Source organism: Anser cygnoides, chromosome 1 (assembly GCF_040182565.1).
Source record: "Anser cygnoides isolate HZ-2024a breed goose chromosome 1, Taihu_goose_T2T_genome, whole genome shotgun sequence".
In the NCBI taxonomy this organism is placed as follows: Eukaryota; Metazoa; Chordata; class Aves; order Anseriformes; family Anatidae; genus Anser; species Anser cygnoides.
This window is the reverse complement of record NC_089873.1, coordinates 97,315,733-97,343,649: the sequence shown is the minus strand read 5'-3', so window position 1 is coordinate 97,343,649 and position 27,917 is coordinate 97,315,733. Positions and strand designations below refer to the sequence as shown.

Sequence of the window (27,917 nt, the reverse complement as noted above, 5' to 3'; positions counted from 1 at the left end):
CCCAGGTGGGGAGTGGCGGGGCTCGGAGCCAATGGGGGCAGGGCAGCGGGGGTGTGCGGGGGCCAATGAGGGGGGCCGCCTGTGAAAAGCGCCGAGCCGGTGCGCTGAGGGGGAAGATGAGAGAGGTACCGCGCTTCCGGGGTCAGCGGGCGGGTAGGGGCGGAGCCGCCGCCGAGGCCACGCCCACCGAGGGGCGGGGCCACGGGGAGGAGGGGGGGGCGCTGGGGGGGGGGGTGCAGCCGTTGGGAGCGCGCTGCGAGCCGTTGGGCTCCAACCGCCGCCTGTGAGGGGGGGCAGCCCCGGGGCTGAGGTGCGAGGGATAAATGTTAATGAAGTGAGAGAAGGGGGCCGGTGCCGTGGTACACAGAGCCCGGAGAGAGGCTCGCGGGTCAAAGTAAACGCTTGGGGTGGAAAAGTATCTACGTAAACGCTGCAACTGCACAACAGTCCTGAAGTCTGAATACCTTCCAGCCTTCCTGAGCGCTGGGGAGGTGCGCTCACACGAAATTAAGTCCCGCGTGGAAATTAAGTCCCACATAGAAATTACATCCCATAGAGAAATCACCTCCCATATAGAAATCCTGTCCCTGAAATGCTGGAGCTAACGTGGAAACGCCGTCCCCTTTAGCACCTGAGGATCCCGGGGCACTTTGCAACAAAAAGTAACTTAAAACAAAAATAACCCCATGGTAGGAAAGTAATGTCACCCTTCTGTAAGGAACTCCGAGGCGAGTGTTTTTAGCAGCTGGGCTGCCGTCGGTGGATGCTCCGAGCGCACGGAGTTGACTGGAAGGAGCCTTCCCACCCCAGTGGAAAATGTGGTGTTTGTAAACTTGCAGTTTTCTGCAGGAAAGTTCCAGTTTTACTGGAAAAAAAAATAGATTTTTCTGACCAGAAAATTAAAGTGATGGTTCGTGGCTACCTGCCTTGACAACCTCTGTCAATTCCACTTTCTGCTCGCGGGGAGAAAGCACGGTGAACAAAACCTTCCCCTGTGAGAGAGCTTCGTGTCCCCCCCCCCAACACACACACACAAGGAATTGCTTAGACTTTTTATTCCACAAAGGATGTGAGAGCTTTACTTTTTGTCCTGAAACACAACTGAGCATTTTTTTCATAGGATGAAAATTCCAGTGTTTGGCCAGCCTGAATCAAAACTTCTGGAAACTTGGGGCCAGATCTTTGGCTTGTACAAACTGGCTAGCTCCATTGTGTTTAGTCCACAGAGGATTTGGCCCTAGTTAATTAATGGTTCACCCGAGGTCGTGCAGTGAGTTGATTTTAAGCTGGGAACCGAATCCAGAGCTGTTATTATTCAGTCCTGTCATATATCTTGAAGTTTACTGCACAACATTGTATTTTTCTTAGACAAGCTGGATTAATAAGAGCCAGAATCCACGAGACTCTGATTGCAACTTTTCTTAAAAATCGTGCTCTGAAAATCTATTCAATTGTGATCTTACTAGAAAAGAGAGTAAATATGTTGTAATTAGTGCATAGGTGACACTGACTACCGAGGGAGAGAGAGGCCTGAAAAACTGCTTTTGTTATTTAAACCTTTCTTTCAAAGTACAAAAGCATTTGATTGGCACTTCACTGATTTAATAGTCCATTTGTAATGCAGGAAGAACATTACAGAAGATTTTAGCATTATTTTAAATCTCATCATTTAATCTGTAGGTGTTTAAAAAAAAAATCCTCATTTCTAGCTGAAGAAAACTTTCTGATAGCACGTAGAATCTGCGACTAGTCAGTTGTTAAAGGTATGGATGTCTTGTGGCTTCCAAAATAAAATGGTTTGTAGTCTTAAAATAAAACTTGGCTTGTTTGTTGTGCTAGCAAATAAAGGAATCTTTCTGGCCAAGGATATCATGGTAACGCTGTAATGTTAGGAATGGCATCCAAAGCCCCTGCTTTAAAATCAGGGGGCTTCTAGCATTCGACCTAAAGAAGAGAGCAGCTCAGATCCTGTGCAGCAGTGAGGCCAGGTGCACAAGGTGCCAGCTAGTTCGTTCAATATTCTGCATTTACAGAGGCTGTTTTTCACCTGTGCTTGCATAAATCTGCTTTGTAAAGGTTGGATTCTTTTTCTGATTTACACGTGGGGAAGATAAAAAAGCAACGAACCCAGACTGCCTCCCCACGTATCTGTTTGAGAGTGGAAAAGGACTCTGTGAAGCTCACGAAGGCTCTTCTTTGCCTTCCAAATGTTTGGGGGGTGACTTCACAGCTAAAATATTATATGCTAGAAAGACCCTGAATTAAACAGCAGTGAAACGACTTGCCAATGTCAAAGAGCAGGCAGCGACAGAGTTTGCACAGACCCCTCTGCCTCCCAGGCCACAGCTGCACCTATTGGCTTCATTGTCCCATCCCTCCCACGCACATGCATGCCTGGCATTGTTTTGGAAATACAGCAGAAACTTGATAATTCAAACTGATGACTCGGAGAGCCACTTGTGGGACTAATTTATTGGGTAAATTAGTGACTACATGTGCAGGCAAATTTGGGAAAGAAAAAAAAGATGCTGTGTCATAGTGAATGATTTGTTCAGTTACTTCGAACAGCGCGGTTTAATTGTCAATGCATTAATTTAGTATACTGGAAAATATTTGTGTTCGATGTTTTAAAAGTAAAGTCTTGAAAGGTCTCAGCGTGGTTCTATCCTCGTTTAAATCTTTGAGGCGAATTGGGTTTTCAGTTCTTCAACGAGGAGTTATAATTTGGGATTAGAAATTAATCCATAGCACCTATTTTATGGTACAGGATTTATGGCATGCCTCAGAGGTTAAACCATAGCCCTAGTAGACTGATCCGTGCTGTAGGCTTATTTGATTTCAGCAGGACTGCCTGACTAAGACAAATAGGATTTGATCCTTGCTGGGTAACTCTGGTCAAATTCCAGGTGCCTCTTAAGACTTGTGATTTCCATCTCGGTATTAGAAAATAAATGTGTTCTCTTTGTTTATTTTTCACAGGACCTCAGTATTGTTCAGTACAGTTTGTCATGTGAGGCTGTAAATCCCTTCAAGCAAGGTGGGGTTTTAGATTTGCAAACTGTTCCCAAATAATCACACCTGTACCGTGAAGGAAAAGGCTGTCCTCTGGCCAAGCGTGGACAGAATTTAGGATGCTTAGTTAATTGAGATTCCAGAGCAACTGGAATTACTAATATAGAAGATGCTAGGGAGAAAAATAATTATTTTTAATTTGTTCAAAGTACCAACTTAATGCTAAATAATCAAAATTCATCTGTAATTGCATGCACAGTAGCCCAAGTAATCTTACCAGCAGTTTAAACTCTCCGAAGAGGCAAGCTATTGTCGAAAGTATGCACAAATTATTATGGTATTAAAAACAAAACAAAAACAATACAATGTCTCAAACTGGCAGCTTTTAGTAAACTTTGTTTGTTTATCCTCCCATAGTCATGCTGACCCTTGATCGTAGGTATCAGAGCAACACAAACAAAACAAAATCCAGTTCTTTAATTTTCATGAGTAGTGTACTCCGAGATGAATCACTGAGCGATCCCGAAGCAGAACAAAATAGTTGTCATTGACAGGTTTTCACAACCAGAGGTGATTTCTGGAACCTTTGCACTGCTTTGTGAAGTCCAACATTTTGTATCTCCAGCAGTGTGAGCGGAATAAAAAAAGAGTTCAGGGTGTAGATTATCTTGCTCTTATCAATACTAGTAAATACTAGATTCTACTCTGATTTTACCAGATAGTCCTGAAAGATGCCTCAAGAAATGCCTAAATATAACCCTTTGTTATCAAATTTTCTCATCGGGGATAGTTCTGATTGTTTTGCTGTTTACTCAAAAAATAATTATTCCTTCTGCTTTCTCCTTCCTTCCTTCCTTCCTTCCTTCCTTCCTTCCTTCCTTCCTTCCTTCCTTCCTTCCTTCCTTCCTTCCTTCCTTCCTTCCTTCCTTCCTTTCTTTCTTTCTTTCTTTCTTTCTTTTTCTTTCTTTTTCTTTCTTTCTTTCTCTCTCTTTCTCTCTCTTTCTCTTTCTTTCTTTCTCTCTCCCTCTTTCTTTCTTTCTTTCTTTCTTTCTTTCTTTCTTTCTTTCTTTCTTTCTTTCTTTCTTTCTTTCTTTCTTTCTTTCTATCATATACGGGGTCCAACCCAATTATTGCTTCTTATATTTTCATAAAAGCACACTGAAGACTGAGTGCTTGTTTACTGGTTTTGGTTCCTGGCTTAAGACTTGGAACCCTGAAGCTCTCAGCTCTGCCACGAATAGCATATTTGACTTTAGGGAAAATTGCTCCGTCTTTGTTTCCTATCTGTGTAACAGGAATAATGCTCATGTGCTGTCATCACAGATATTTGCAAAGGTATATACACAGAGAATTCTGAAATGCCGTTGTTATGGTTATGTAGAATATCTCAGTAGTAATTTCAGAGACTCGGTGCCAATTATTCCATTGGCTATTTGGTTTGACAGTGAGTGCCAGTGTTAGTAACTTCATAAACTTCACTGTAGTTATTCTGGGTTTGCATCAGAAAACAGAACGTGGCTTAGACATGAATTTCCTCTTTGAAATAACTGAAGTGACATCAGTGGAATTATACAGGAATGATTTTGGCATTGATATTACTGCCAGACACAGTGCTGAGTGCTTTGGCCTCATACAAAGCGAGCTGTCTTAGCATTACAGGAGTTCAAAGCTTCTTCTGAGTTGTAGTATCCTCTTTACCATTTTAAGTTTTCAAGTACTGCAGCTAGCAAGTAGCGTTGCTGCAAGAACCTACAGGGTTTAAAAATGCGCCTGTACACAAATGACTTAATCCCCTTACTACCTTTGGCACATCCATAGGTCTAAAGCTTAAGGATTTCCAACTTTTAAAGGTTTTTTGTGACAAACTGCGGTCAGAAACGCCGGCTGTTTTTCTTACACGTAGCACTTTATATTTCCAGACGCTGTAAACACTGGCCTTCAGCAAGCCTTTGTGTCACACATCACTTTATGGAAGAAGAAAGCAGAAAATCCCCACTGTTTCAAAAATGGGTGATAACTTTTAACTGTTTGTATTTTTTGCAAGCATCTGTCGAGGCACTGAGGTTTTATTTCCACGACCAGTGCTGCTCGATCTGTGCTTTACCCTATGGTAGAAGTCGGGGCTTTCAGGAATAGTGAAACAGCAGCAAAGTTCTTTAAAACAGACTGGGAGTGCCTGGAGTTTGGTGTTCAGGCCACTAGAAAAGCTGTTCTTTGGTAGTTTTAAGCGCAATAGAATGAAATTTGGGGCTGAAAGAGCAGGCGCTGTTATTATTCTGTACAAGCAGCAATGCCTGTTTTGTTAGGCAGTTTCCCGTTTCGTAGCTGTAAAATAAATACATAGAACCATTTGTGCTCTTTAGGTGGAATTTAGAGGTTGGGTCCAGCTTCTCTCCAAAACTCTCGCAGGACTTCTCCCCCATTGTGGCGTGTGAATAACAACCGCCGAGCTCAACGCGAGGTTTTTGCATCATGTGGCTGAAAAGAGGCGCCCCTATTTATAGCATTCAAACATTGGCAGGTGCAAGACTGGTGAGAAACTTTAGTCTCACACATCCAAAGTGGTTGTTGGGAAGAGTCTTCTGCGTGGTGGAAGCTGCTCCGAGCTGGGCCACGAGAAACAGCAGCCCTGCTCGGTGGCTGTCTCCTCGTTTAGATCAATCAGCTTGTATTTCCAGGAGGGGGTGTAACCAAGAAGGGCCTGATGGTGCTGATTGCAGTAATATACTTAGCTATGGCAGCTTTAGCTATTATTTATAGAAGCGCTAATTATATCAATAGAAATAGCAATATTAATACTGTTAAGTGTCAGAATCCACGCTTGACAGCATGAACTGAACGCAGCTACTGTGAAACAAGGCAGCCAGCTTGTCTCCCTTGTCAAACCACCAATATGCATTTCAGGAAGAGTACACACCCACTTTAATTGCTCGGGGTCTCACCGTTTTTGCTCATCTTGTTTTATCACTCTCACTTCAAGCAGAAAACTCCCGAGACTGGCTGTTCCCATGAAGCGCAGCCTGTATCCTGAGTCGGTCCAGGACATGCAAACTGTGACTAAAATGTCGCAGTGGGTTCCGGTTCAAAGCTGTCATTCTGCAATGCTGGCAACCGAAAAGTGTCTCAAAGTTCAGATTTGGACCCAAACTTTTTTTTTTTGAGCCTGTGCTCTACCGCTTCTTGTTTACAAAATAGTTGGTGAAAACTCACATAGATTTCAATACCCACAGTTACGTGCAGACGACGTTATAACCAGCCTTAATTGGCATCTTTTAAAGGGCAGAAATCATATTACCAAAAAATAAACAAAACTAAAAGAAAACAAGAGCATATTGAGACTCGTTTTCTGGCTGCTTTTTTAACATTTAAAATGTGCTTGATTTCCTGTCATAGCTCTTGTTACTTCTGCCTACCTCTTGTGACAGTGTTTTAGACTGACTTCCCACAGGAGCTTACAAATCAAGCAGGTTAATGTCTTCATTAAAACTGAATAACAGTTTACTTTGGGAAAAAACATATTAAATATTTCAGGATATTGAACACCAAACTACTATTAAGCTTTAACTAATGCATTTACTTTGCTGACACTTGCTCTCCGATGGGATATGTAGCTCAAGTTAATGTCACTAGAAGTGATGTTTAAGGCTTCAAGAGGAAGTGTTTCCAACCCCTTCTAGATGATTTTACCCCAATTCTATTGCTCTGTACTTGAGAAAAAGTTTTAAATAAGTTATTTCAGCAACTTGCCATCCTTATTTTGGAAACGTTCTGGGTATAGATGTCCCCTCTAAAGTCTGAAATAACCCTTTCTGTGTCCTAGATATATGTGGTATGTTGTGTAAAGGAAGTGACAGCCTGTTGGCCTCAGGACACGTAAAGAATGTCCTTAGTACGCTTTGCCTTTGGGAGGAAAATACAAAGATTGTCACAAACGGGAAGTCACGTTCACAACGCTTCTGTCACCAGTGCTTGTAAACCCACCTCAAGGTGCCACTGATGTAGTGGAAGTGGATCAGCAGAACAGAAGTGGAGGCACGTGGCCAGTAAGTCAAGGCTTCTCGGTTGGCAAGTGGTGGTGTTCTGCCTGGGCTGCTGTTGCTGCAGAACTGTTTGCTTATGTCTTTCTCCCTCTGTGCAGAATCCATTTGCGATGATGCCATGTGGGACACGGGGCATGCCATCAGTAATAGGGAAGGGGGTTGTTTGGGTTTCCTTGGGTTTCCTTTGTTCATGTTGCACTGCATATTCTGTTGGTGTGATTTGCTTTAGCAGCTCTTTTTGTTTTTGTTGTTTCCTGGTTTTGTTTTTTCTTTTTGGTGGTGGGTTGTTGGGTGGTTTTTTTTTTGGTTTTTTTTTTTTGACCTCTTGATTTGGCAATCCTATGGTTTACTTATCTATTATCAAAGCCATGTCAGACTGTGGTGCGTCATTCTTCCTGGATCTGACTGCAGCAGCACCCCAGTACATGAAGCAATCAAACAACATTTCTTCTCTGGCAAATTTAAACCGCTTCCTTTGAAGTTTGTTAATTTATCCAAAAAGAAAAATATCAAAACCAGTTTCAGCTCTGTGCAGAAATAATACTGATATTCTCTTATGCTATTTCCCATTGTTGATCTTTAATAATTCTGGAACTTTTCTGACATCTCTGTAAGCTCTGTGAGCAGGTGATCTGTGAGTAAATCTCCCTGAGGAGTTACAAACTTTCTTGAATTATTTACATCTACTGTAGGAACTCTGCCTTGTATTGCATCCTGGGCTGAGTGTGCGGACGATGCAAGCTGGATGATGGAGAAGGAAGCAGGGAATGTGCCTATGGCACATAAAGATACCTGTAAGTTTTATGCATACATTGTATCAAAATAATTCTACTGTAATGCTGCTGGCTTCAGCAGAGTTTACTTGTGGAAAAAAATTTGCCCACAAAACTTTTGTTGGTTATGGCCATAAAGAAGTCATTGAGAAAGTTGAATGGCTTAGAGAATCATTTAAACAGTAGGGCAAAAGTACAAAGGCCAGTTTAACTACTACTGGGTGTCTGAAATACGTCGTCATTCAGTGGCGAAGCTCTGGAACATACTGAGCTCTATCCTCATCACAGCTGGCAAATTTGGTAATTCCTGGTAGGCTACTAGGTAATTAATGCATGTGCCTGGAAATTTATTTATTTATTTATTTGTTTGTTTATTTATTTATTTATTTTTCTTTACTTGTAGCCACATTGCATTTAAGTTCAGGAGATAAAATAATTCTCATTTTCACCTACATAATTCTTTGGGGCAGTCCACTTTTTGGGTAAACAAATGCAGCTCAAAATTGCCTTGAATTTACGTGCCATGCACATTTGTTCACTGTATTGTCATTCTTGCCCTTTAATTGGTTGCATGTGTTACATTTTTGAGATTTTTGCATTTGCCATTTGAAAATAAAAATTGTGTTGCCTAGTCCTGACTTGCAGGATAAATGAAACAGAACTGCTTTTGCTGCTGCGGTGGCTCAGTACATGTACTCTTGTGGTGTCAAAACATACTCAGATTCACAATTTGTTTGCTGAAACAAACTTCTGTGCCTTGTGCACACTCGCCTCGCACAGACATTTGTTCCTGTAAAATGTAATGTTTCAGTCAAAGAATGTAGACTTGTGTGGTTCTGGTTGGCCTGAAGGAAAGTTACCAGAAATCAGGGATTGAGATGAAGAGGGTTACTCATCCCACTTTTTGGTGAATGGGTCATGTTGCTGGTGCCATATCAGAGATGTTTGCCCCATCTTGCCTGTCCTGCACCTGCTCTATGGATGGCGTTATCCTGGCAGTTTTATTTCCAGTTCAGTACTGCTCCTAGAAGGCACAATAACCTGGGCTTCGAGAAAACAGTTTAAATTAATGCTATCCAGATTCCCAGATCACTATTAACATCATTTGTGTATTGCAATAGAACTAGGCAAGTCCCAGATGAGATCAGCGCCCCATCCGCTGGTGTGGGTGTTTTACATACTGTAAAATAGAATCGCTGCCTCAGGAAGCATATAGTTAAATGAGCAAGTCAAGCAAAAGGTGAAGGGAACAAAATATTGTAATTCCCACTATAGTGACTGCAGACTAAGACACAGAAAGATTTAGTGACTTGATCAGGATAATCCAGGGAAAGGAAAGAGAGGTTTTCAGAGGCAACTAACTCCCACTAAAGCAAGCATGGGAGTGATGTGCCAACCTGCCATTTGTGCCTTTGAAAATTTCCCCAGGGAGTCTATTGTAGAGCCAAGCATTGAACTCTGATCTTCAGTCCCCCACCAGACAACCGTTCTTTTCTGCTTTAAGTGGTTTTAATTGAAAAATACCATCTGAACAGTGTCTGTAAAGAATTACTTTTCCTCAGAACCTCCAAAAGAAAAGGAAAATGATGTGCTGCAGCAATAAATTAACCAGTGATCAAAATAAAAACCACAGTCTTGTTATGAAAACCAGAACTGGTGGATAAATACTGCGAATTTATGAAACCACTGAAAAAAAAATCTACTTTGGTAAATGTTAACACTATTAGAAGTAAAGAATTTTTTTAATTATTAAACTATTCAAAACTCTTCTAAACAGACTTCACATGCAAAAGCTACAATTTTATTTTTTTAAAAAGCAAGCAGTTCACCCTTGCTTTCCTGCAGGCACTATTTATATCTGTGTCGGTGTTTGTTTCAGAGAAGAGAATAAAACTGAAGCCCACATGACCCTCTCATATTCTCCCCAAATAGCAATAACACTTTTCCTTTTTTTTTTTTTTTTTTTCCAGAGCTGTACGAATATTGGCTCACACATTCTCATTGCTTTGTGAGCAGGTTGACGCTCTCCCCATTTTACAGTTTGGGAAACAATGGCTGAACTCAAGGTTATCCGAGTCCAGAGAAACTGTTAGAGTCAGATTACGCTGCTGGAGTGACCCATGTTCAGGCCACTCCAACACGTCCCCAAATAATATTTTACAAGCATGAGCCATCTGTGTGTGATGAGATCAGACGTAAGGAAGTCTGTAGTTGCCAAGAGAATTTGAGTGAGCAGAATTGTACAACTACAAAGAAATCCTACAGCATCAACAAAGGAAGCTAAGAGAAATATTCCCACTGAGTTCTTTCGGACTATTTTAATTGGACCATTTGTTCTTGCAATATTTTAAGGGTTCATTCTTCCTTTTGCACATCTAATTAGTACTGACAGTATTGCAAGCTCCGTGTTCGTTATGAGTAGCCTCCAAAACGGATAGTCCCATATTTTGGAAAAGAACAAGGTATTATTTCTGCTGTGCCTCCCTGTGCACCTGTAGGGGAAGCCAGCCTTTTTGACCTGGCTGCATCACAACCTCCTCCCCCTCACAAACCCCCACAAAATTTCCCCGGACAAAACTCCCCCAGAATTCTCTGTCAGCTTCTGACCACAAAGTACTTGCTGCGTGTGGACCTCAGAGGTAGGATGGGCTCATTACTTATGTCATCCTGCTTTTATTTGTTTTATGGAGTACTTCACAAAAGCAAATAAATGCAAAGGATAGGCTTTTCAAAAGCTCTCAGCATCAGTCTAGCTCTTCTCCCTTTGAAGACAGTGGGGACTTGACTTGACTGGAGATGGAATTAAGCCAACCCTGAGCATTTTCAACAACTCCAGTCATAGTATCTCCCCAGAGAATTTATGATCTAACAAAAAGGATTAATTGATTAGCTCTCAAGTTGACCAATGGATATTAATCTTTTGCTTTCAAGAACAACTCTGATTTTGGAACAGAAAGTCTCCTGAGTTTTTCTTTTGGTTACTATGGGTTAAGTTCTGTTAGGGTTTCTCCCAGTTTGTTTTATTAGAAAACGGTATTTATTTGACTGCGGTATGCTACCTAAAATTGCTATAATTTATTTCTTTATTTCCATAAACATTGCTGTGTTTATTTTGGATGAGTGGTTAGTTAAAAAAAAATCATAAAAACATATTGGTTACCTCTGATATCTAATTTTCTCTTGTAATCACTGTATGTAGTTTTTCTATAGCACTGATTAAAAAAAAGTTGGGGAGGAGAGACATTAGAATCTATTTTCAGGATGGCATATCAGACCACACGCACTTATGGGGTAGAGTAGATTTGTTATTTTGGGCAGTACTGTGGAACTTATGAGAAGCTTTCTTTTTTTATACAAAGTTAGTTCAGAGTAGATTAAAGTTTATTTCAAACTCAGCATATTTGACCTCAAGCATCATAAGAGTCATGTAGAATTGGCTCATGCTATTAAATTCCTACAGTGAACTCCATAATAATGATTAATTTCTTTCATAAACTCTCTTCATAATTAATACAGGTTTCATTGTGGGCACTGCTATTCTCATATTGATTATCTCTACAATTTAGATTGGACTCTTAAAATGATGTCTTTGTTTACTCTGATGACCAGACATTTATTTTATTTGGATAACTCTCATCATTTGCAAACTGAACTGGGGATATTGCTACCATAGAAATTACAAATATTTCAGAGCTGTTTCTTGCAAGAGCAGGGATAATTTTTTGGCACCTGAGATTAATAATACTTTGGTGTTCTCTGATGCCTCTCATCTGAGAATGTGAGTTCTTTATGAACATCAATTAATTAAGCTTTAAGACACCCTCCTGAAATAGGGAGGCATTAGTAACCTCTTGCACTGATGGATAAACTCAAATTTAGAGACACTGACTGACTTAGTCAAAGTCACCTGGTAAATTATCAGGAATATAACCCAGTTTGTTGACTACCGGTGTTTCTGTTGTGAGTAGTTTCTTTCTCCTGGCATGATAATTTTTGGCATGGCATAGTTGCTTTTGGCAAAATATGCTTTTTAAAAAGTTATAATGACAGGAGATGTTTTAGCTGCCTGAAAAAGTATGCACCTTTCTTGATGCTTGTTTCTTCTCAAAAATAATTTATTTTCAGGATTCTCTCATAAGCTGCAGTTAATAAACTTTTCAGACTCGGATAATCTCCTTCAGAAAAAGGGTTTCTTCACGTTTCTGGACAACTACAGGAGAAGCAGTTTAAGGGCAAAAAAGCAGAAAATAATGAACGATAAGACTGAGAGATCTGAGCATATTGAGGGAGAAGAGACACAAACCAGATTTTGCAGCATCACAGCGCACACTTTATACAATGCTATGCAACAGGTGAGCCTTCCTCTTGGTTCCTCCTGTGTATTAACAGCATAAATCCACATCATTACTGTATTTAAAAGCACTTGGGCACAGCTCCAGTCCTCAGAGAGCTCAGGGATGGGGACAGTATATCTTGCGTGGGTGTGTTGCCTAGGCTCTACAGGGTCCTGAGCCCCTTGGCGCTTGCTGAGCTCTCCTTGTTTTGTTAACTTCAGAGGGAAGTTGCAGTGGGTGGCAGAAGGCAATCTCCAGAAGGCCTGGGAGAGGAGCAGGAATTCCAGTTTTTGAGCTGAATTCAGCCGTCCTGCTGCTGCCAAACCTCTGAGCAGGGAGGGGGAGATGTGGATGTAAGAAGCAGCACGTATATCAGTATCAGTGCTTCCAGTACAACGGCCCCCATGCCTGAGGACAGCGAGTGCAACTAAGGACAACGTGGAATTTATAAGAGTACCTCACATGTTGAGATGCTTTATAGTCCCCCCTGTGAATAGCCTAGCAAAAACCATATGTGAAATATAAATATACTGGGACTTAAAAACAGAGCTGTATTCCAGCCTTTTAAGTTAATTTTATAACATGCTGCATCCGAGGGCTTAATGTGTGTTGTATGCGGTGCTAGCCGACTAGCACGGGACTTAATAAAAGCAGTATGTACTGGAGACACCAGAGGGGCTGGTGGAAGATGGGGAAAGAAGATGGTGGAAATATCACATTTTAGTGAAAGAAAGAATCCAGTTTAAACCAACTGGCTGCTTGTTTCCTTCAGTCAAAATGCAACAATGAACTCCTGTTGTCATGCTGAGTCAGTTGGCAGTGACTCATTTTATCAGTCTCAAAATTGTCCGGCATTTCATCAGAACTGGATTACACAATGGGTTTTTCCTTTTCCCCCTTTTTTTTCCCAATACACTTGTAATATTAATAGGCACATAAATCATCTGACGTTAACATGTTTCCTCATTAACTTTTACTTTTTTAATTATAAAATTAGTAATCATACAACTTCCCAAAGAGGGAAATACAGTAATCCCAAATCTGACTTGAAATTATAAAGTGCAAACTTTCTTAGTTATGCCCTTCTCTCAGTTAAAAATAAGTTAAAGCCTTTTGTTACTTTCCACAGGATATTGGCATAGCTAACGTACGCTCACAATTGTTCGGCTGAGGTATGTGTTCTCTATTGGGTGTGGAGAGAAAATTTGTATGTGGCAACAGCAGCCAACATATCAGGGTTGATTTTTCTCCTCAGCATGACTTTTTTTGGCTATTTCTGCAAAAGCCTCTTGGAGAAAACACTCAAATGTAGTATTTTATTTGCTCAAACATTGCTCATGTGATGTGATTCATTTTGTGGGCATATTTAATCCTTAAACACAAAAAGACCCGTTATCTAAAGTACAAAGAGTGTGATTCCCTAATTAAAACTTAAGAACATACTCCTGGTCTGCATAGTCTGTAGAAAAGTTAGGTCTAGGAGGTTTTACATCTAACTCTGCATACCAGATTCTTTCATTTTAGCGCCTACAATGTTACACATTTTCAATCAAACCGATATGAATAAACTAAAAACGTGTAAAAAGTGATGCTGAGTTGGCTGGACAGCAACACATCTGTTCTAAAACCCAGCATTTCTAAGTCAGCCGTCTTGTCTAACATAACATCTGTATTTTCCACTCACATGATTAAATTAATTGTGCTCAGTCAAATCCACTTTGTAATTGTAGGTTTGGGGCAAAAATGTGGACCTTCATTTTTTAATCGTAGAAGATTTGAGATATCCAGAATATGTTCCATTCCTGCCCCAAACTCTGCATCCTATTTTGTGTTTAATCCCATCCGTCTGTGTTTGGAATCAGTCCTGGTGGCTATCAAATGGAAAGCTTCCAAGCGTCTTCGAATAGTTTTTTAATTTTGTTCTTCAGTGGTTCTAGTTCTTTGCTGTTAATTAGATCAAACCACATTTCCACTGAGGGTGTAACGGTAGTGTCATCAGCCTGTAATCTGTCAAGTCCCACTGAAACCTGCTTCAACTGCTTTTGTAAATTTAGTACCTCTCTGTAAAGTTCCTCGCAGAGGAAAACATTTACTATTTTTTGACAAAAAGTCCTTCTTGTTCTCACTGCCGATTTCAGCGTACTTGCTGATGCAAACATAGATAGAGGTGCATGTTCGTGAGAGCAGCACGAAGTGTCACTGGAAACCAGGGACATCAGTCTTCCTTTTTCACTCAAGTTAGCCAGGCTGTGGGCAATTGTGGAGCAATTTTTGTCCATAGGCTCTACAGTACAGTTTTGGGAAAGTTTGGTTGCTGCTTTGTAACTCAGCGTGGTTGAAATACAGCATTGAGCAGCCACACATAGCAGCAGAAGAATTGTTTTAAACGATCTTGTTTCAAGTTTGTTTTTGTTGCCTAACCAAAAAGTAAAGCCATCTTTCTCATGTTGTTCTAGTTGGTCTTGGATGGTATCTTTGGTAACATTGCACCAATATTTGTGTTTTTCATTTTGATACAGAATTGATAGCAGCACACGAGGACATACATTTCATTGTCTGCGTGCTTGTGGCCATCAGAGGTCATTTGTCATGGTCAGCTAGCTATCCTGCACTAATGTCACTATTCAATGCTGGTTCATTTCTTTCTTTCTTTCATTCTTTCTTTCTTTCTTTCTCTTTCTTTCTTTCTTTCTTTCTTTCTTTCTTTCTTTCTTTCTTTCTTTCTCTCTCTCTCTCTCTCTCTCTCTCCTTCCCTCCCTCTCTTTCTCTTTCTTTTTCTTTATTTTCTTTATTTTATTTCTCTTTCTCCCTGTTTCTTCACTTGGAGTTTCTTCTAGTGGACAGCTAAAATTAGAAATCTTTAAAAGAAATGTTTCAATCATTGCTATCAGTTGCTCCTTTTGTGTTCCACGGAAGGCAATATCATTAAGATAAAAGAAGGTTGCATCTGTCTTGCTAAGTAGAGCTTTTCTTTAAAGCATAATCAACTAGTAAGCTCATTTTTGGGTCTTCAAGACACAAAGGTGTCTAATGTTGAAGAGCATCTAGGAGGTTTGGAACAGATTTAAATTGTCATTGCAGCTACGTTTAATAATCATAATGTCAGCACTAAAAACATCTCACTTTCAGGATCATCAAACTCATCAGAGTTCTGCTTCATTAGTTTCACTTAAAAGAGCATCTCATCTTAAAGGGTCTGCAGAAATGAATTGTCTGCGCTTTTTGAAATAGATGTGAATTCATCCCAGCTTCTTGAAAACAATTTTTGATAGTGGCTGCAGTATACTATCAAAGAATTATCTCAGGTTTCATATTACTTTGGTACATGCACACACTTGTTTCCTGTTGCTTTCTTCAACGTTAAGAGAAGTCAAATAAATGATTTTTCCTATGTGTTTTAGCCATTAAGCTCCAGTTTTTAACACTGCTATCTTTAATATTAACTGCAGAACACGAAACCCACTCTCTGCATTTAATAGTTGGTATTGAAAACCTGGGTGAGATAGCTAGCTATCCTTAGAACCTTGTTATAGAATACTCTGACGACTTAATGGCAGTTTTTAGATCCTAAAAATATCATAAGATCATGTTCAAAACCGGACCCATTTATTACTTTCTTTTTAGTATCTGATGACAAATGACTCCATCAACGAGCAGCATCTCTCTCATCAGGCCCTGATAGCATTCCTTATTCCCCATGTAAGTAGGTAGGCTAAAGTGAACATCTTTTGTTGTCTTTTACAAGGGACAAAAATCATAGCACTGTTGTCACTTCCCTATTAAGTTTTAGAATGTTTACATTTTTCATTTGCAGATTGAAATTAGAGCCTAATGTTTCAAGCATTGCATGTTACTCTTCTGTGTTATTTTCATTTAAGCATTTCTAAGTGGCAGATCCCAAGCATTCAGCACTAATAGAAAAATGCTACCAGATTGTTCCTGCACCTGACATCGTACATATAGGTATCATGACTCATGGACTCTTGGCCAAACTCGATATAAGCAGCAGCAGCAAAATGTAATAACATTTCCCCTGAGACCATTGTGTGGTGCTTGAGGAGTGTTCTGCTGTAAATTGTGTTGTCTGCGTTTTCAGCACTCCTCTACAGTTCGTGCTCTTGAAAAATTAGATGCAGGCCTGGTATCTTGGGGCAAATATATTTCTGCTTTTGAGACCATCTGTAGATTCGTCTATTGGGCCCCATCTCATCCATCAAACCCACCTCTGTGAGCTTTGCTGTTTAAAGCAGAGAGGGCAAAAGGAGCATCTCTCTAGAAGCTAGTGTTCCTCAGATGCTCTCAGTTGCTGAAAAGAGAGAAATATGCTAATTTACCAGTACCACACACTTTGTGCTTTTTTTGTCCATATTTGTCATTGGCATATTTAGTGGTCCTCTATAGCTTACTCTTTTCTTCTTTTTCCTTTTTCTTTTTCTTTTTTTTTTTCTTTTTCTTTTTCTCTTTCTCTTTCTTTTTTTTCTTTTTTTTCTTTTTTTTCTTTTTCTTTTTCTTTTTCTTTTTCTTTTTCTTTTTCTTTTTCTTTTTCTTTTCTTTTTCTTTTTCTTTTTCTTTTTCTTTTTCTTTTTCTTTTTCTTTTTCTTTTTCTTTTTCTTTTTCTTTTTCTTTTTCTTTTTCTTTTTCTTTTTCTTTTTCTTTTTCTTTTTCTTTTTCTTTTTCTTTTTCTTTTTCTTTTTCTTTTTCTTTTTCTTTTTCTTTTTCTTTTTCTTTTTCTCTTTCTTTTCTTTTTCTTTTTCTCTTTCTTTTTCTTTTTCTCTTTCTTTTTCTTTTTCTTTTTCTCTTTCTCTTTCTCTTTCTTTCTCTTTCTCTTTCTCTTTCTCTTTCTCTTTCTCTTTCTCTTTCTCTTTCTCTTTCTCTTTCTCTTTCTCTTTCTCTTTCTCTTTCTCTTTTCTTTTTCTTTCTCTTTCTTTTTCTTTTTCTTTTTCTTTTTTCTTTTTCTTTTTCTTTTTCTTTTTCTTTTTCTTTTTCTTTTTCTTTTTCTTTTTCTTTTTCTTTTTCTTTTTCTTTTTCTTTTTCTTTTTCTTTTTCTTTTTCTTTTTCTTTTTCTTTTTCTTTTTCTTTTTCTCTTTTTCTTTTTCTTTTTCTTTTTTCTTTTTCTTTTTTCTTTTTCTTTTTCTTTTTCTTCTTTTTTTTCTCTTTTTTTTTTTCTCTTTCTCTTTTTCTTTAACTCTCTCTATTGGCTGCAAAGTAGTATGCACCTACATGCCAGTGTTGCCTTCTCTGTGCAATCTCAGACACAGTGCTGTTGAATATAAGTCCACCTATCAGTTGCACAGGTAACACTCCATGTAATTGCTTATTGACATTTTCTCGAAGTCAGGGGTACACATACCACCTTATGAATGAGAAGAGCTCGTGAGGTACTGTGGGGAGTCCCAAGCAGCTTTCTGGGGTTTGAGAGCCTGGCCAGAGTGGGAGAATGTAACAGTGTGGGATGGTCTGCTCTTCATCTACCAAGTACTCCCTTCCTTGACCCCACACAGATGGTCATAGCTCCAGGACTTGACTCAGAAATTCCTGGGGTCTGATCTAGTCTCGAGTGAACATGAGACAATTGAGTACCGAAAGGAGCTAAGTTGGCAGGAGAGCGTATGCAGGTGTCTGAAGTATAAAGCTATGCAAAGAGGAGCAGGATTAAGGCTTCAAAGCAACAAAGTATTTTTACTGTAGTTTTGGTGACTACATACCAAATTAACAACTCTTTCCGGACACACACAGATACCTATGGTATGCTGACAGTTTGCAGCTGTAGGAAACTCATTTTTAGCCCAAGCAATGTTTTTGGAGCTGAAAGGGCTTCAGCTGGAATTCAAATCCATGAAGGTAAGGGTGGTCATGCCTACTGCAACATGGGAATGCTTTTTGATCATTGAATTGTGACAATGGAGTAGTTCAAGTTACGATGCTTTACTCCCAACTTTTAGAGGCCGCATTTGTTACAATTTTCAGCACCCTTCCTACTCTCTAATCTATACTTCAGTTAGCTGTTAGGAAACAAATTGGAAATATCTTTCTTTACTCTTGTAGGGAGGTTTTATTATACTCCTTAAGGGGAATGAAATAACTTTATGCACTTTTCCCTTATTTTATTCCCCATTTTGCCTGTCTGTTCCTTGATGGCTTTCATTCTTCGATCAATTCCATCAATTTTAATTGGAATTTTTTTCCTGTCTTCTCTTGTGATAAAAAGATATTTTCATGTAATCTGTTTCTTTGGGCCCAATGGTAAAAGGACTGTCTTTGGGAATTCGGACATCTATTTTCCATTAAAATGAATGGAATATAGTGTTAGTATCTTGCAGGGATTTGAACACCTTTGAGCTATTGTGAAGCAAATGTTCTTGTTCCTCTGAAAGGGAACCCTTGCTGGTGATGAGGATGGATAATCTTGAGCTTTGAGACCTGTGGATAGTGCTGGGAGCCTGTAAGTCAACTTTTTGGTTTCATTTGTCTTGTGCATAACTTTTCTTTTTCTCAGAGGAGTAGTCTGTAAAGTGGTCCTAAAGAATTAACTACATCATTAAGTACCTAACATCAAAAACACGTAGACAGTGTTATATTGTGGCTTCTCCAGAAAATGGTGTAATTTGTGTCCTTCTTATTTTGAAACAGAGGTCAGATTGAGCTGACTTTTGGCAGTATGGTAAACCGGTGCTTTTTTCCCTGGTGGTTTACTTCCTGTGCTCCAAAATTACAGCTTTAATTTAGGAGCTGAAAAGCTTGTAGCCTGCCTGACTCTGAGGTTCTAATTAAAGATTGCACTAGATGTGAGCTGACACTTGGTTATTTGCAGTCAGCTTCCTAATACGAGAAGTCTCCGATGTTTGAAGCAGTGTTGACTTTGAAAACTATTGACAGTCATTTAAATGATAACATTATTTATTATTCTACTGTTTTTCAAGAAGTAAGGCAGGAAAAGAAATTAGATAATTCCGTTACGCACCTTGCGCATTGTCGTCACACTTTGATACTTCGAACCCGGAGTAGTGTCTGGATTGAAACAGCGGGTTGGGAGACAAATACCCCATAGATTCTGTCTATTATAACTCTGTGTCTACTTTTCTCATAGCATTTTTTAAACTGAATGACCATCAACACTAGATGTATGCTTGAGTGGGATGTGGTGCCTGAGGAGCCAGCCCCAGTTCTGATGACTGAGGATGTGTGTTGCATCAGGTAGCTCTTAACAGGGTGCTCCCAGCTGTCCCCCTGCCCCAAAAACCTGTATCTGATAACCCCTCGTGAATTTCTGTGGTGTGTTACAGCTTTACTATATGAATCTCTACGAATTCCAGACTGAAACTCTACTTTTCTTACTCAGTTGGATGGATGCGTGATGTATAGTTTGATATTCCATCTGGTATTTCTATCAGATGTAATTTTTCATTCTTGTTTGGTGTTTGGCCCACAAATGGTCCACTGAAGCTAGCTGAAACTTTCATGTAACTGTAGTGGTAGCAAATTTGTTTCTGAAACAGAAATCTTTAAGGTTTACTGACATTTATGATTCTCACATCTGCGATGTTATCATGGTGTGGTAAAAACAAACGATTCATTTCAAGACCACAACAGGGAGTGCTTAAAGTCATATTTGCATTCTGATTCTTACTGATTTTTTGTTGGCTTCAGGACAGCTGAACAAATGGAACACTGGGACAGCAAAGTACCAGTTAATACAAAGTTATCCTTAGCCCAACCTCTGTTTATTTTGTTCATGCTTTGTTGTTGTTGTTGTTGCATACTATCAAATGGTTTCACAACGTGACCTCTGATTTTGAAACAAAACAAATTAAATGTTAGTTAGTACTGATTAGTGGAATATTAACATTGATTCTTTATTTACTCAAAAATCAGGAAATTAAAGTTCCCCTGGCAAACTTAATTATGTGTAATTGCACAGATATTACAATGGGGATCTCATTACATGATCATAGACTGTCTTTGTAGCAATACCAAATATTATAGTCCTTGCTAATAATTGCAAAGAAAGTTATAGAAAAGGAACCCTTTGACCATAAGATAATATCTAACTCAAGCTCTTCACAAAACCTGACTGAAGCTTAGCGTTGAAGTTGGTACACTTCATTTCCATTATATTATTTTGGAAATATTTTGTCACCTTGTTCTGTGTGCCCTAGTTCTGTAATGAAAGACCCTTTCGTTCAAATACAGGTAAAATAAAAGAGTTGTTTGCCCATAGGATACTGTGATTCTGTAATTTCATTTCTGTTGGGTTTACAGGCTTACACCGCTACCAACCTCACCAGATCTTCCAATTTTTGGTAGGTCTGGTTGAAAGAAAGGCTCTTATCTCTCTTCATGTGTAAATTAGACCTGAGGCTTAATTTTAGTTAATACAACTTTTTGCTTGTAATTTCTCTGGCTTTAAAAAATAAAAAAAAAAAAAAATTGTATTTTCCATCCAAAATTATTTTCAATTAGTATTAAAAAAGAAGAAAGAAATGCACCTCAAAATGTATCCTTTAAAAGAGCTGAGCAAACTGTGTTCTGATTATCCAAAAATATTCTTTAGGCTAAAACTGAAGGACTAATTGTAGCCAATCTTGCCTATTTTTTGTAAGTGAATTTATTTTATGTAAAATTAAAAAATATCCAGACAAGGACATTCCTTTTCTCTATTACATCTAGTACATCTAGGGTTTTTTATCCCTCAAGAACATAGACTAAAAACTTCAAAGGCAATGAATACTAAATCCTGCCCACCTGCACACAAAAATAATCCCACAGAGGTGGTCTATAGATCACAGATAATCAAGTTGTGTCGAAGGGAAACTTTTATACTGAAGATTGATGTTATTAGCCCTGGTGAAATGGTTGCATCCTTTCTAGAGTTTCCCCTGCTTTTGGTACAAAAGTCACCAGTTGAGTCTTGGAGTTGATTTTTTGGACAAAAAAGGACAAAGCTTTGTTTGATGTTTTACTCATTTCCATTTTCTTTTGGTCTCTGTAGTATTTAGCTTGCCTAGGGAGAATAGAAACAGAATCAGGTACTTCTCTATACACTCCCCATGTCAGAGTCAATTACCCTAAACACCCCTGAAGGCCCTGAACCTGATACTTTCTATTGTTTGGATGTGGGATTTTAGGGGCATATATCCAGAATTCTTAAGCATGGTGGCTTAGCAGGAATTTGGGCCATCTGAATCTGGGTCCTAGGGTAAATTTTGTGCTGAGCTCCTTGAAAGTGTGATAAAGCCACAACCCTGTGAGTCTAGCATTTTCCATAACTTACACTTCCAGTCTGCTTGGTAAATGCATTGGTTTCCCCTTGCCTAGAATACATGGAAAAAGATCTTATATAGGAACTTTCACAGAGTGCCTATATTTGAGGACAAGAATCCTACATCAGCTGCAGGAATTTTGTGGTGAAGTGTTAGATGAGTAATGGCATTAGCACTGGTCCTTTCAAAACTTACAGCATTATTGTACCTGTGATTTTTTTGGTGTTGGTCATACAACGCTAGCTTTAAGAAAGTAAATAAGTTTCTAGTTTTCATAATTGTGCAGAAAAAAAGTAAAAATACTTGGGAGTACAATAGAGATTAAAAACAATAATCCCGTAACTTTTAAGACAATTGCATAACTTTTAGGGCCTACTCGAGGGTTTTGAATGTTTGAAGTTTCAATATTATCTGTCTCTTTTCTGTAGAGCTGGGTTTCATCTACTTTATTTATAGTCAATCAAATAAAAGTTTTTGTCCACGTAATACATACAAATTTCATTTTTTTTTCTTATTTCCTTTTCTTTTTGCCTGTTCCTTTTTCCTAGAAGTGTCTGTTTATTTGGGGGCAATAATCACATATGCAATATTCTAAACAGAAAGATAATTACATCTTGGAGGAGTACCATCTCTGAAAATGCTGACATAAATATTTTCCAGGTAGAATGGATTCATGTTGATAAGCTTGTGCAAATACACTCAATTCACAAGCTTCCAAAACATTGGTAGCAATACTTATATTTTTCCTCATCTAGATCATCTCCATGCAAAATAAAATCAGCGCATCTGATCTGATGTGACAATCACTAGAATTGCAGAAGTATGTGGTATGGTTTTTTTCTTTCTTTTTTTTTTCCTACTATATAAAGAGGGTAAAAGTGAACTGATGACCACCTAGAGCTTCAGCATTTTCACAGTGGTTCATGTCATAACCACATGACTGCCTGTAATTATTATGACAGAAATCAAATCCTCCTGCATGCTCCCTAACTTTCTGGGACAAAAATAGAAATCTTTGATAGTCATTCTAGTTATCCAGTAGAAGAGAGTGATGGATGTGCATCCTGGCTTGTTTGTTACCATAATTCCTTTCAAATGGCAAAACTACGTTTTTCAACAACCATGTGTTGATCAGTTTCTAAAGGATTTCCATAAGTAAATCATCAAATTTCTCATCCTTTAAATGCTGACTGAACTGCAATGTGATTCTTTATAATCAAATTATAGGTAACCTTTGGGAAGCATATAGTTATATAATAGAGGGTGCACCATACAATTCAGTAGGCTATGTAATAAGATCCGATTCCATTGTAACTCCACAGCTTGGGTGAGGGCCTTACACATTAGCTCAACAGCTAAATTGGTCACAAATTGCTTGCTGATGCAAATAAAGGTAATATCCCAACACTCTGCAAATGGAGAGGACGAACACAGATGTAGCCGAGGCCGTATACTTAGCTACAGGTTGTTTTGTGTTAAATAATTACAACACGTTCTGTACGTTCAAGAGGTAAAGTTCACACACAAACATGCCAAGTGTGTGTGCATGTGTGCATAATGAAGAGATGAAGATAGACCATGTGGGAGTTTGAGGATTTTTTATGTTTTTGGTTCTCGAATTGCAAAAAGGTATGGTGCTATGATACCAGTCTTCTGGACTTTGTTTTATTAGGACTCTCAGTCCTTGTAGATGATGATTGATGATAAGAATGATGATGATACACACCAGTATTGATGGGTATAAATAGCAAGGGATTGGCTATGGTAGGGCAAAATTTCTTCCATCACAGATACCTCACTGTCACGACTCACTGATGTAGCATAGCAGCAGTACTTACCTAACACAGTACTATTGCGTCTGGCATGGGAAACACCACTTTGCATCTTTTGTGCAAGGTGGCTTAAGTGCTGTAAGGGAACAGCCACTGTGCAAAGCGTTCCTTTACCAAAGTGCTGATATTGTCATCATAAAAGAAAGTGAGCATTTATGGTACATGGTTCTTTTGATTGGGAGGCAGATTTTCACAAATCCATTGAAACAGTTGGAGACATCTCATCTTTCCATCTGATCTATTATTCACAACATTCCTGGATTTAAAATTAAAAACAAATAAATAAATAAATAGAAAAGACAGTTCTGGTTCAGCAAGTGTGCCCCAGTCTTTCCAATCAATTGGACTGTCTGAGATCCTGATCTATAGAGGCAGCACAGCCTGAACTCCTGGTCAGGAAAGCCTAACATCCCAATCCCACTTCTACTCTCAATCAAGTGGTTAACTCTTTCCACTTAGTTTTTACTGTCTGTGAAATGGAAATGACAGTAGCTATTTACCAAATGAAGTTTTGAGATTTTTTTTATTTTTTTTTAATACGTATGTGCAGCAGAATGGATCAAAGCTACTAAATTAAAAGAAAATATTACTGATTTGGAGGTCTGGCAGTAAGTAATGACTGCTGAGGAGGGGCAACAGTTGAGATTCTTTGTGTATTGAAAGACACCAGGAGCACACTGTATTTTTTTCCTTCTGTCCTCGTCATCTTCACCAGTAAATCTGCAGAGGTAAAGAGCATCTGTGTGGTTCTTCTACATTTTTGTTGACCCCTGCTGATGTAAATCAAACACACTGTCCTCCTGTTATCTTCAGATTTAGAAAAACCTATTTTAATCACTTCATACAGGTATCTAATTTGAATCAGCCTGCCAAGCTGCAGGGCTCTTGTGCCTTCTTAATTGGCATCTTTCTCATTACATTTGAACAAAGTTGCAGAGACACCGCAGGACATGAATAGAGACAACTGAATCACCGTTCCTGTCGGGCTGGCAACATGACGGTATGATATACCAGGGGAGTCTAGGAGATCTGAGTATGTGGTGAAGGGGACTAAGTGGAAGTAATCAAGTTCAGACATGTTGCGGAGTGTTTCTAGGTCCTGACGGTATTATCTGAAAGAGAACTGCAACAGATATTTGCCTGAAATTTTTAACACCAGTGTGGTATCCATATGCTAAGCCTCAGCACCATTTTGCTTGTTGCAATGCATGGGACAAGATGCACTTGGGATCAGCTGAACAACTGCTCTGTAAGGTCTGTAAGGTCTGTGAGGACCTCACACTGGGGTTCTGAGCTGCTGTTTCTGGTCCAGCTGGAAGCAATATAGCAAAATAGTGTGTTAACCCATCACAATGATGGGCAGGATACCCAACCAGCCCATGGAGTCAGTCCTATTTAAATTTCTTTAGAACTTGAGAATCACCCAATATATAGCTGCTAAAAGGCCAAAATCTTTTTAAATGAAGTCAGTTGTAACCTCAGATATGGTTATAGGATGCAATGACTCCTCTTCTAGTGGTTGCCTACAAGATAGGTCTAAACTCACTAAGCTGGTGAGCCTGGGAACATAAAAAGGAGAGGAGAGAGCAGAGCAGTACAGAGTATGTTATTTGGCACCAAAGCGCATTCCTTCCCTCTCAGTCTGTCATCCAGAATCTTGTCATGTGCAACAAAGACTTGCACAGCCGTACCAGTTCTGGTGGACACTTTTTGTGTGGTTTAGGTAGGCTGACTGATTTATAAGACAACAGAGAATCAAACCGTTGATGGTTTGTATCCATACAGAAAGGCTCACGGGCGAGGAACCAGTTGTGCAGATCACAACTTGAGAGGTTTATCGTTGAGGTCAGATAGATACTTGGATTTTATAAAGGTTATGGCTAATTGCATTCATTTCTGATTAAGGGCCAAAACTAGCTTACATTGGGATCTGCTTGATATGCAGCCAAACCCTGCACAACTCTGAATGTGCTTTGCTTCAGGTGTCATTTGAGGTTTGGTTCTAAGTGTCTCCATATCTGGGTGGAATCAGGTTCAGTTTTAGGGTCCTTACTGAGATTCAGACTTTCTGAGAATATGAGTAAATTTACCCTGTGATCCTGGTTTAGATATGTGTATAAAATTTCGAGAAAGTTACAGGAAGTAAGGCTCTAGATGCCTCCCAACTTAAAGTTTTTGGATCTGGATCAAGGGCAAATTTGAACATCGTTCAAACTTACATGGTTCCAAATTAGTGTAACCTAAATGTCAAAATTAATTTGAAAATGTTCAAATCTGTATTTTATTGAAACTTGTTAAGTTTTGACTCTCTTCAGATTTGAATCTATAAGGTAGGAGGACTGAGGTGTGAATGTCAGTTTTGGGTCAAGTGTGCCAGAATACTAAGAAGTTCTTATATCTGATACCCTCATTTTGGTGTAGATCTATTTTTTAAATTTGAAATTCTGAGACTACTCATATTTAAACTGAATAGCAGTATGTAAAATCTTGTGATTTTCATCAGCTGGCTTTAATACAGATCACCTTTGATTTGTTATCTGTATTTTTCACATGATATTCTCCATCATAAAAGTCTGAGAGATGCTAGGCTGAGATAGGAAAACAAAGCACTTCATATATTTTTAGTACTATTTGCTCACGGAACTACAGTCAGGTCCATTTTACAGATGGAAAAACTGAGGCAGAGTGTGGTCATTTGGCACGTAGACGGCCATATAAAGAACCACAGTTAGAAATAGTCTCTTAGATCACTTTTAGTTTTTTAACGTTACATACCCTTCAATAAGTTGAATATGGTCATAAAGTTCGGAGAAGCAAATATATAACATCTGGATTTTGCTGTATATATTTGGAGTACTTCAACTTGTAGAGCTACCTCTATGTACTGCAGGTGTGCATTTTTCTAAATATTACTGAAGGAGTTGAACTAAGTCACCTAGTAGAGCTTTCTATTCTTTGTATTTTACCCTAAGGTAAGAAAGGTCGTGTTTTGATGATGAAGGCAGTAGTGAAAATTAACCTTTTGAGAAAAGATTAATCTTTCTGTATTTCCTGTACATCTGTATGAAAATATGATGTTTATGAGCAAAATACAAAAATGTGTAGCAGCTACCAGTGAATAAAACTAATCAAATTCATCAGTCACCAGGCTGGTTAATATTATGAAGACTGTGTGTGAATTGTGAACATCCAGCCAGCCAAAGGGTACAAATCCATGAATCTAGGGGGTTTACCTGTCTCTTTTAGTCAGTAGGCTGTCCCTTTTCAATCGGTACAAGTTAGGCATATATTGCCTAATAATGAATGTGGCATAAAAATGTACTTTGGGAAGCAGGATGTTGGAATAGGACTTTGGATCCAAATGAGATTCATTTTACTTAATTTTAGCCAACTAAAAGCTAGCTGCCTGGCCTAATCCAGCTGTACAGGCTCACTCCTCTTTTTGGGGGGTGGGGGAAGTGGGATGGGTGGCTTTGTGGAGGTGCCTGTCCCTCCACTGGCAACAGGGGGAGCCTACGCGACTGGTTCAGACGGGACACTTAACTTTTACACGGCCATGAGTTATTCGAAGCCAATTCCGTGCTAAGCACCAAGAGATTTGGGTTCTCATCGCTTTATCCACTGATTTACAGCATAGCCTTGGGAATATCACTTAACTTTTTTTTTTTTTTTTTTTTTTTTTTTGGACCCAGTTTCTCCAGCTAAAATAAAGATACCCGGCTGATAAAGTTCTTGGAGGACCTTTGTCTGAGGATGAAATACAGGTGCAAAATCTTGTTTTCCTGCTCTTGCTACTTTCACATGGCTGTGGCTGTCATTAAAATCATCAGAATTTTTGTGAACAGCATAAGTTTGTGTGCGAGGGGAGGCAGGGCCGAGTGAAAATTATTTTAGTAGCAGCGTCGATCTTCTTCAGCCATGAGAGAATGTTGTAAAAATAAAAATCTAGTAACCGCTTACGTGTGCTGGGTTTCCTGGCTTTGTTGTCTCCCTTTTGCACCTTCTTTCTGTCTGTGCCCCCCCCCCCCCTTACCCCCCCCAGCCAAAAAGTGCAGGGAGCGGGGAGCACATTTTCCAAACCAGACCCCTATTTTAAATAACCTCGGCCTGTTTGCAACCGGGAAAAATGTTTTGTTTGGTTGTTTTCTTTCTTTTTTTTTTTTTTTACTTGAGAGATTTATTTCCGTCCTCGTAACGCCGTGTACTATATGCATTGCACCTGTTCAGCCATAAGCACGGCGCATTATTATAGCTGTAGGGGCTGAAGCCTCCTGATACCCGTTTCGGCGTGTGTGTGTTTGGGGGTGCTGGGGCCAGCAGCCCCCTCTCTCTGCTCGCAGCCACCTCAGCGGAGCCTTCACCCCCCCCACACTGCTCCCCTATTGTCTGGGGGCCCCCCTATTGTGTGGGGCCAGCTGTTCCCCCCATCCCAAGCCCCCAGCCCCGGCGGAGCTGCCTTTACACCTTCCCCTCCCGCTGCCTAGCGGGGCAAGGTGGCAGTGGGGGAAACGCCGGCGTCCCCTTCTCTGGGGGTCCCCACCTCCCTGGGGGTCCCCTCTCCAGGTGTCCCCTCCCCGGGGGTCCTCTCTCTGGGGGTCCCTCCTCCAGGTGTCCCCTCTCCAGGGGTTCTCTCTCCGGGGATCCCATCACCTCTGGGTGTCTGCAC

The 27,917-nt window shown here is 39.5% G+C and overlaps 1 long non-coding RNA gene across 4 annotated transcripts; it reads left to right on the top strand.

Annotated features, from left to right (window-relative positions):
* Positions 1–23: 23 nt before the first annotated feature.
* On the top strand, positions 24–27,266 carry LOC136791678 (uncharacterized). Of its 4 annotated transcripts, XR_010834164.1 has the most exons (6): positions 47–125; positions 2,980–3,037; positions 6,833–7,055; positions 7,745–7,846; positions 11,951–12,177; positions 26,944–27,266. It is a non-coding gene; the product is annotated as an uncharacterized lncRNA (long non-coding RNA). The 4 variants fall into 4 exon arrangements; XR_010834160.1 differs by lacking the exon at positions 2,980–3,037 and having other exon boundaries at positions 24–125; XR_010834161.1 differs by lacking the exons at positions 2,980–3,037; positions 26,944–27,266 and adding an exon at positions 12,381–16,595 and having other exon boundaries at positions 24–125.
* Positions 27,267–27,917: the final 651 nt, after the last annotated feature.